Genomic DNA, 10,775 nt, shown 5'->3' with positions numbered 1-10,775 from the left:
TGAGCCCCGCGTCTGTGCTGACAGCTCAGAGCCTGGAGCCTGCTTCACATTCTGTGTCTCCCTCTCTCTCTGCTCCTCCCTGGCTTGTGCTCTGTCTCAAAGATAGATCAAAAAAAAAAAAAAAAAGAAGATGACAGTTTGGCAGTTTCTTACAAGAGTAAAGGTGTTCTTACCATACTGACCAGCAGTCACACTCCTCTGTGTTTACCCAAAGGGGTTGAAAACTTAAGTTTACACACAACTCTCACATGGATGTTTATAGCAGCTTTATTCATTGAAAACTGCCCAAACCCAGAAGCAGCCAAAGTGTCCTTCAGTTGGTGAATGGATAAATCAACTGTTGATACATGCAGACATGGAATATTATTTAGCACTAAAAAAGAATGCGTGAACTATCAGCCTTGACAAGACATGGAGGAAATAATTCCTATTTTATAGTTTCCAAAGGAAATATTTCCAGTTTTGGTTGAGTTATAAGATTATTATTTTTTTATGTTTATTTTGGAGAGAGAGAGAGAGAGAGAGAGAGAGAGAGAATGACTGAGTAGGGGAGGGGCAGAGAGGGAGACACAATCTGAAGCAGACTCCATGTGCTCCGCTGACAGCAGAGAGCCTGATGTGGGGCTTGAACTCACAAACCATAAGATCACGACCTCAGTAGAAGTTGGATGCTTAACCAACAGAGCCATCCAGGCATCCCAGAGTTATGAGATTATTTTCAACATTCTTTGTAACTCATAACATTACAGTGCAGTATAACAGAATGGACAGATTGATTTGGTTCCCTTTTAAACAACCAGTCAAATGATTTAACCTCTTTGAAAAGTCTTGCTTTTATCATCTGTGAAATGGTGGTAATATTGCAAGGCTTTCAGGATCAGACTTGGCAATATTCTTGGGTCCTGAAGACTACTCTCAGGCTCAGTGGTTTGCTAGAAGGAATGACAGGGCTCAGAAAGCTGTTATCCTCACAGTTACAGTTTATTTATTTATTTATTAAACATTTGTAAAAATTTTTATTAAATCTTGAGAGAGAGAGAGAGAGAAAGCACGAGTGGGGGAGGAGCAGACATAGAGGGAGACACAGAATTCGAGGCAGACTCCAGGCTCTGTATGAGCTGTCAGAACAGAATCTGATGGGGGGGAGGGGGGGCTCCGACTCACAGACTGCAGGATTATGACCCAAACCGAAGTCGGCCGCTTAACTAACTGAGCCCCCCAGGTGCCTTATCACGGTTACAGTTTATCATAGCTAAAGGGTACAGGATAAAATCACCAAATGGGACAAGCCCATTGGTCAAAGTCCAGGAGAAGACGCACATGTTTGCAATGTCTTGTCGGTAGAGTCCTTTGGATACACTTACTTTTCCTAGCCGTGATGTGAGACGACATAGGCCAAGTGTTGTCAACGAGGGAAGCTCACCTGAGCCTCTGTTCAGGTGCTTATTAGGGATCAGTTTCAAAGGCATGCTGCTCCTTTGCAATTGACCTCAGCTACTCAGACTCCAGCCTCCCAGAGCAAAAACGGGTTCACCATACATCACATTTGTTAGCGTAAACTGTCTGAGCAATCTGGCATTGCATGGCCCAGGACTTAGGGCACACAGAAACACTCCTATCCGGCAGGGTACTCCAAGGGCTCAGAGCTCATTTCCTGGGAACTGGCGCAGGGCCAGTCTTGAAGACAGGCCTTTCTTGGGAGCGTGCAGGGTTTGAGCACCCAGGGCTTGCATTAACCCTTCCCTGCACATTTGCTGATGGTGTTCAGCCCAGGACCTGCCTGCCAGAGAAGGCAGGGCTTGGTATCCTTAGTTATAACACGAGCCCAAATCCTGGAACTAGGACCTCACGAGCAGGCAGAATAAGGGAAAAAAATACCCCCCTTTTTTGGTGTGACTGGTTTGTAAATATAAAGCTTTCTGCATTTCTCTACTATCATTGAATAACAAATTCTAATACAAATTACATTAAATGTACATAAAAGTAAAAAAGTAGCAATAGCATATGTTTATTTTTATAATTGCATGCTATTTTTTCCCAATAAATAACAAAGTGTACGTTCACTCATATACTTCTGTGCTGTCCCACCCCCCTACCCCCGTCACAAAGTCCAAGTATAAACTTTTATCATTTTTAGAATCTAAAGGTTCTCCGGAGTCACTTTTGGCCATTATCAGGTCACCACAGCATTCAGTGATAATGCTTTTCCTCTCCACTGATCTAGGGTCTTATATTCATCTATAATTTTAGAAGTTAGATTTTTATTTATTTATTTCGAGAACGAGAGAGCATGAGTGTGCACACTCACAAGCCGGGGAAAGGCAGAGGGAACGGGAAAAGGAGAGAATCCCAAGTAGGCTCCACGCTTGGTGCTGAGCCCAACTCAGGGCTCCATCACATGACTGTGAGATCATGACCTGACTCAAAATCAACAGTCAGACGCTTAACTGACAGCCACCCAGGTGCTGCTAGAAAAGTTAGGATTTTTTATTTAATTTGAACAAGTTTAGGTTTTTGTTTATATTCCTTATTTTGCTTACACTTGTATTATTTTTTCCCACTCTTTAACTGAGTTGTGTAATTAAGTGTAATACTTAAAATTAAGTAGTTTCTCCGGAAAGGCAGCTTAAATCTGTTCCCATTCTTTAACTGAGTCGTGTAATTTAAGTGTAACACTTAAAATTAAGTAGTTTCTCTGGAAAGGCAGCTTAAATGTGTTTTAAGGCCACCACAAGAGCCCCCTTGTCTTGAAGGTACGTCACATTGTCCCAGGCTCCCCGATCCTTAGGAAGTCAGGGTATATTCTGATACATACAGCAGTTTCTGCTGACTTATCTTGGATTGTCTGATATGTAACAGCCTTCTCTATAGGGAAAAACCTTTTTCTGCTATTGTTGCTGATGTTTTTACAGGGAGACAACTTTTGGGGCATCTGGGTGGCTTAGTCGGTTAAGCCTCCAACTTCGGTTCAGGTCATGATCTCCTGATTCGAGAGTTCGAGCCCCATGTCGGGCTCTGTGCTAACAGCTTATAGCCTGGAGCCTGGTTCAGATTCTGTGTCTCCCTCTCTCTGCCCCTCCCCTGCTAATGCCCGGTCTCTCTGTCTCTCAAAAATAAATAAACGTTAAAAAATAATTTATAGGGAAATGACTTTTAATTTCAGGGCTGCGACATCGCTTTACCCACTAGGCAAGTGGTGGTTCCAGGGCCACTGACACAGGGTGACCATGAGATGAAGTGCAATAGTCTGTTGAAGGTCAGGCTCTCACTCTTGCTGATGCTGGCAGATAAATGTCACAACTTCCTCCTGCATAGCAGTTAGCTAAAACGTTTCTTTCAATATGTGTATGTATGTATGTATACATAAGTGTAATCAAGAAATAACAGAGACTCACTGAACAGCTGATATGGGATAGGCAGATCCTAATTCTTGCTTCTAAACTACTGTCACATTTTTGTGCCAAGCAAATTTCTCATTTACTTCATGGAAAGGGTAAATGAGACACCGTTGGAAGGAAAAGGTGGCTAAAGCAACTTTATACGCTGGGTTGCCTCAACATTTACATTTCTTAAAATGTTTATTTTTGAGAGAGAGAGAGATTGCTAGTGGGAGCAAAGGGCAGAGAGAGAGAGAAAATCTTAACGGGCTCCATGATCAGCGAGGAGCCTGATGTGGAGCTCAATCCCATGACTGTGAGATCATGACCTGAGCTGAAATCAGGAGTCAGATGCTGAACCGACGGAGTCACCGGGGTCCCAACCACATCTACATTTTTAATAAAAGTATCTGGTTGACAATTTAAATTAATTTTGGGGTGCTTGGATGGCTCAGTAGCTCTAGTGTCTGATTTCCACTGGGGTCATGATCTCACAGCTAATGGCTCTGAGCCCCCATATCTGGTTCTGTGGTGACAGCTCAGAACCTGGAGCCTGCCTGGGGTTCTATGTCTCTTTCTCTCTCTCAAAATTAAATTTCTGCCCCTCTCCCGCTTGCACTCTGTCTCTCAAAAATAAACAAACATTAAAAAAAAAAAAGATACTGTAAGCAGCGTTGTAAAAGGATAGCTCCTCAAATTCTGTGGGAGAAGGTGTTTGGTTCTGGATATTTACCACAGGCTCACGGCGTCTGCCTCCTTCCTCACGCTGGATCCAGGCTCTGTACCCTAACTTTCTGCAGCCCCCTCCCCTCTGCTTCACACCTCCTCCACGTTCTCTCTAAGCTGCCAGTGTCTTACCTTTTTCCACAGTGACTCTCCGGGCTCTTGGAGTTGCTACAAAATGCAATGTGGGAAACAAAGTTGTGGATGAACACAGAGATCCTGTGTAAACCGTCTGTGTTCGCATTGTTCCTCCATTCACTCTGTGTCTGTCTGTGTGGAGGTCTGTTTAGGATTTCTGTGTAGCAACTATTATAACAATTAAAACATACCACCTGGAAAATAAATGAATTGATTTCCCCCACACCCCCCCAGAAAACTTGCTTACGTGCCGTATAGTCAGTCAGAAAAGAAAAGCTCTGCTGTCTCCCAAACTATGTTTCACTTCCGTGTGCCTTTCCCATGCCAGGAGCTCAGGCTGCCCTGCTTGAAGGGCAGCCTCTCGGTAATGTTGGAAGCCACGTGTAACTAGACAGAAATTAGAAAATGAGATTTAAATAAAAACAGTAAAATCTTCGTGTGTCTGGCACAGATCCATCAGCCCTGTATGTTTTTATGACCTGAGGATATGTCTTATTTTCATAAAAGCAATGCATTAGCATTCAAACAAATAAGCAAAAATTATTTTTGATACCCTACTTGAAAGGGTGCATGGAAACTTTAAGTGTATTAAAAATTTCACAGATGGTTGTAATTGTACAAAATCTGAGTTTTGTCTTGTTTCATGGATTAAAAAGAGACCTTGTTTTCTTAATAATGAATTTACACAGATAATTTCCCCTAATAATAGGACATTAGTGAGTTTTAGTTCCAACTAAAAAGAATGTGTATTACCATAGTTACCCTAGAACAATCAAATCTATCTGATCCCATTAAAAATATTACTTTTTCCTAAAATTTTAAAAGATAAGAATTTAATGTCTTAACTATTTCTTGTTTTATTAAAAAAATTGTTTTAGGGGATGCCTGGATGGCTCAAGTCGCTTAAGTGTCTGACTCTGTTTCATTTTGGCTCAGGTCATGAACTCATGGTTCATGAGTTCAGGCCCCACATTGGGCTCTGTGCTGACATGGAGCCTGCTTGGGATTCTCTCTCCCTCTCTCTTTGCCCCTCACTGCTGTTCTCTTATCTCTCGCTCTCTCTCTGTCAAAATATATAAATAAATAAGTAAATAAATGGAAACAAACAAAAATGTTCCAGTAAAGTACAGCTGAGCAATTGAAATTTGTTTTCCCAATATCTACAAGCTCTTTTTTTTTCCTTTGGCTTAAAAGTATGTTTGGCTTTGAATCCAGTTTTTCCATTCATTCTTGAAGGTTTGTTGGGTCACTGATCTATGAGACAAATGTCATTTAATCATCCTGGTTGTGGGTGGACAGTGACTCTTAGGCATCTTTTACTTATTGTCCTTAAAATGGGGGTGGGGGGCTAGCTTTGGGAAGCTGGAAAAAAGTGACAGTGAACATTCCTCTTTGATAATCTATAGTAGTGAGTTTACAGGTTCATTATTTTATTGCTTCAAATTGTCTGAGAGCTTCATATAAAATTTAATTCCAGTTTCAACTAGTTGTGAAGTACTTAACTCAAAATAAAAGTCATTGATTTTTAAGTTGTAGAGGAGACTCCAGAATTAAAACACAAGATTCTTTGATCCTGACATTTTTTGCCTGTCTGTGAGCAGAAGACCTGGGTGAAAAAGCAAACTATTTAGCTTGGTCATTAAGGGGGAACTAATTAATTCAGTGGTTACTGTGCCTGGAAACCAAATAACCAAGCTTTGTTAGAATCACTTCTTTTTTTTTAAATTTTTACATGTTTGTTTAATTATTTTGAGAGAGACAGATAGAGTGCAAGCAAGGGAGGGACAGACAGAGGGAGACCCAGAATCTGAAGCAGTCTCCAGGCTCTGAGCTGTCAGCACAGGGCCCGACGCGGGGCTCAAACTCATGAGCTGTGCGATCATGCCCTGAGTCAAAGTCGGACACTTAACCAAACGTTTAAACCTTTTTGTGTGTTTGTTTTCTTTGGTGCTTAATTCCACGGTTTTCTTCGGTGCTTAATCCACTGATTAGTGCTTTGGCTACAAAGCAGTGTAACTGCTGCTCGTGGTACCATTTGTCATATGGGCCAACAGCAGTGTGCTGGTGGTGGGATATTGCTGTGTCATTTGAAATTTATTTTCCCAAGTATCAGTACATCTTCCTCTTCTGCTGAGGGGAGAAACCTACATCTGAGGTGAGCCTGACTGAATACGCACCCGGGTGGGGCTCACGTTTGATGCCGCTTCCTTTGCTTGTAAATGGATCGTTGCCTTCGAACATGAACCACCAAGACTATGAAAGTAACATTTGCTGAGCCAAAGTTTAATGAAATCATTTTGGCTTATTTATAGTCACTTAACATTTTCAGTTCACGTGTTAGTATTAATTCTACTTACTGGAGAGAAAGTACAGAAAATGTTATTCAATATGATAACCACCTTGTTATTGCAGAAATGTAGAAGTTTGGCATTTTAAATATCGGATGTTTTAAGTTAAAAACACTTGCCAGTGTCCTGTAGCACAGAGAGATAAATCTGTGCCTGCTTGTGTCCCTTTAACCTTTCCCTTATAAAATTAAGCCTAGAGGCCTTATACTATTTTAAATTTTTAAAATTGTGTCACATATATGTTGTGTCAGACTTCCAATTCCTAAGTAGTATCCTTAAAAATAGGAATATAGGATGTATTTATAACCTGATTGCTTAGCATAGAATTGGTAAACATAGAATAATGATGGTGTTTTCAAATGTTAGTGAACTATCATTCTGTGATCTCATATACAAGTGTGATGGCTCCCTCCCCCCCCACTCCCCTTCCTCCGAGCTAATATTGGAACATATGGTCTGATACATGTGAGTACATTTGGGGAAAGCAGGATGGAAATCAGGATTGACCTGGAAAAGACTTGGTCCCAGTATTTGTGGATTAGGAGGGGGAGGGACTGAAAAAGAACTGGAAAAGCAGTGACCTGTAGACAGAAAGGTTTAGCAGCAGAACTGAGGTGAGGGGGGGTTTCTCCCCAAAAGGTTCAGAGTTCTTGGGCTCATATTGAAAGCCATCCACCTAGGAAATGATTTAAACACCCTGTTTCTAGCTGGAAGGTGAATGCTTTATTTACTTTGAGGAAGATGTTTGACCCCTCAGTTGATTCCATCAATTTCAGATGTAATGTAAATACATTTTCCCTTTGACTATTTTACAAGGACATTGAGGATTAATTGTATTTAAAAGAAAGTAGCTCTTGAACTCCAGTATTGAACTCCCAGGAGATGAGGAGCGGTTTATCACTTTCTCATCATTTATTCTTTATTCATTCATTTAACAAATATTTGTTGAATACCAATTATGCTGAAGACACTATACCAGGTGCCCTAAATGGGAATGCAAAGATGAATGATTAGGGTGACTTCTGCCCTCTTTATAGTATGTGTTTATATTTTGTTTTTAAAATTCCCCATATGTGTAATTGTGCTAGGGTATAATATTGCTAATCTCAGCAATAGCTGATCTTTGACCCACATCACTGACATATATTTACTTTGTAAGATCATTTTTCCTTTCTAATTTTAAAACTATACTCTAACTTCTCCTGTAAAAAGATGTATAACATAAATTCATATTTTTTCCATAAATTATAATCCGTGCTATATGAACTACTTTATCTTATTAAAAAATAAACACAAATAATAATAGTAAACAAACAAAAAACCCTACACCTTACTTCTTCCATTTAAGATACATCTGTCTTATTTTATTTATTTATTTTTACATCTGTTTTATTTTAGATAGCATGCCTAGAGTCATCTATTACTTAATGAAAATTTTACTAGGTAGAGATTTTAAAAAAGAAAGCTTCTAATATTTATATTCTTTTTCAAAAAATTTTAGGGGCACCTGGTAAAGCATCTGACTTCGGCTCAGGTCATGATCTCATGGTTCATGGGTTTGAGCCCCGTGTCAGGCTCTGTGCTGGCAGCTAGCTCAGAACCTGGAGCTTGTCTCCGGATTCTGTATCTCCTAGCTTTCTGACCCTCCCCTGCTCACGCTGTCTCTCTCTCTCAAAAATAAATAAAACATAAAATAAAATAAAATAAATTTTAAACTTCATTTATTTAAAGGGGGCAAGGGAGTGGGGGAGGGACAGAGAGAGTGGGGGAGAGAGAATCTCAAGTAGGCTCAGCACTAGCAGTATAGAGCCCACCTGAAGGCTAGAACTCAGGAAACACGAGGTCATGACTTGAGGTGAAATCATGAATCAGACACTCAACCAAATGAGTCACCCAGGTATCTCTCTAATATTTATATTCTTTAATTAGCATTACAGAAGTATATATTAAGCCAGAGTTTGAATTAAAATCTGTCAATTATCAGGGACATGAACTGAAGACATTTCCAATGAATATTCATAGGATGATCTAGTACAAGGCATTCACATGCCTTTTTTGGAAGAGGCCGGTGAAGATTTTCTAGCTTAGGTGATTTTTATTCTTTTATTATTTATTTATTTATTTTATTTATTTTTGAGAGGAGGGTGGGCAGGAGCAGAGGAAGAGAGAGAATCTTAAGCAGGCTCCACGCCCGCACTCCAGCGTTCTAATCGAGAGGTTCTGTCTCACAAGAGTACAATCATGACCTGAGCTGAAATCCAGATCTTCGACACTTAACTAAACTGAGCCACCCAGGAGACCGTTAGGTGACTTTTTACTGGTTGGTTCTTGAAGGTCATTGAATAATGAGTGAACAGTTTTGAATACCAGCCTGAAAATGTTAATCTTTAATTTCAATCAGAGCAAGTGAAAGCAGATATATTAATAATGTGTACCTGATTCTCTACCTTGGGTTTGAAAAGAAATAAAGACTCTGCCTCCTAAATTAGGATAGAAGGGAGGAGTATTTCTTCCCTTGATAATTTCTCAATTTGGAATTGTGTTTTTGGAAAAGGAAAATAATAGTGTTGATATCAGTAGCCTTTGTCATTGCCAAATAACGTAGATATGTCGATGTTTTGGATAGTTATATAAAGCCTTAGTTAAGCATGTAGTCTCAGATGAAAATCTTTATAAAGATGTACAAATGCTGAGCTAACCTGAAAATTATGGGTTGGCAAAAAGGTGGGTAGAGAATAGTAAGTGTAAACTAAAGTTATATACACATTGATACTATTTCTCTTCAATTTACATATTGTCATAAAAATGATAAAGTGCTTAAGTGTAGACTTGGCAGAGAACCAGCATCCAACTGCTGCTTGAATCACATGAGCCTGTCAGAAACATTATGGCAGTATTTTAGGGATAGTTTAATGTTATTTGTGAACCACTGTCAGGGGTGACTTCTAGGACTCCTTTGACTTCATCTTTATAGCAAGGACTTTGAAAAATGATTTTGTCGATACGGCTACTTTGAAAACCAGTTTAGTATGTGTTACACATGGTAGATAATGTCTCTTCCTGCCTCCTGTTCCTTCCCCAGAAGCAGGGTTGGATGAGGTCTCTTTGTAGGTTGTGTATTTGCCGGTCAAGTTTGCACAAGGGGACCTGTGGTCCTGTTGCGTTTCCATTCAGTATAGATCAAACCTTGGCAGCTCTGTTGTTTCAGCTGGTCCTTTTATAGCAATTGCTCTAGACTAGTTATCTATGTTTCTTTTTCAGGAATGCAGGTTTTATGATATTCTTAATCATTCTCTTTGTTTAAAAATTTTTTTTAACGTTTTATTTATTTTTGAGAGAGAGAGAGAGAGACAGCATGTACAGGGGACGGTCAGAGAGAGAGGGAGGCACAGGATTGGAAGACAGGTTCCAGGCTCTGAGCTAGCTGTCAGCACAGAGCCTGACGTGGGGCTTAACCCCACGAACTGTGAGATCATGACCTGAGCCACAGCTGGATGCTTAACCAACTGAGCCACCAGGGGCCCCAATTCTCTTTGTATTTAAAAATGTTTTTAGTCTATTAGAGAATGGGGATCAGCAAGCCAGGATTTCTGGAGTGCACAGCCTGTCTTTCAGAGCATGAAGAAGCATAGAGAGCTGTTTGTCTTGAAATCTGTGTGTGTCAGGATGCCTCTCTCTGCTAATGACAAAATACTCAACTCGGATTGGCTTAAATGAAAAAGAATTTTCCTGTTTGTCTAGCTGTAGATTGGGTGGTAAATCGGTTTCCGAGTTGATTGTTTTGGGGCTTAACAGTGTCTTCAACAACTTGGTTTCTTCGCAGAGGTGGACGCTTGCCTTCCATGTCGGCTGGCACCCCTTTCCCATGGGATGTGAGACAGCTGCTGACAGCTCCAGTGCTTTTTCCTCTCCCATATCCAGAGAGGGGGAATGCTTTCAAAAGCGGATTATTTTAGGCCTAAATTCCATTCCCATTGCTAGAGTCAGGGGTAAAATTAGCTGTCCTCAAATTAGCTACCCTGAGGAAGATAGGATATGGTGATGAATAATAGGAACATTTCTAAGGAAAAGGGAATAGATACTGGTGTGACAACCCCTAAGTCTCACAGAGGGAGAGTTTTTCCACCCCCATTTCACAGTTTATTTTTCTGTTTGGCCTTGGAAAATCTAGGAGCAGTTGGACTTATCA

Source organism: Suricata suricatta, chromosome 6 (assembly GCF_006229205.1).
Source record: "Suricata suricatta isolate VVHF042 chromosome 6, meerkat_22Aug2017_6uvM2_HiC, whole genome shotgun sequence".
NCBI classification, from domain to species: Eukaryota; Metazoa; Chordata; class Mammalia; order Carnivora; family Herpestidae; genus Suricata; species Suricata suricatta.
Note: the sequence above shows the minus strand (reverse complement) of the source record.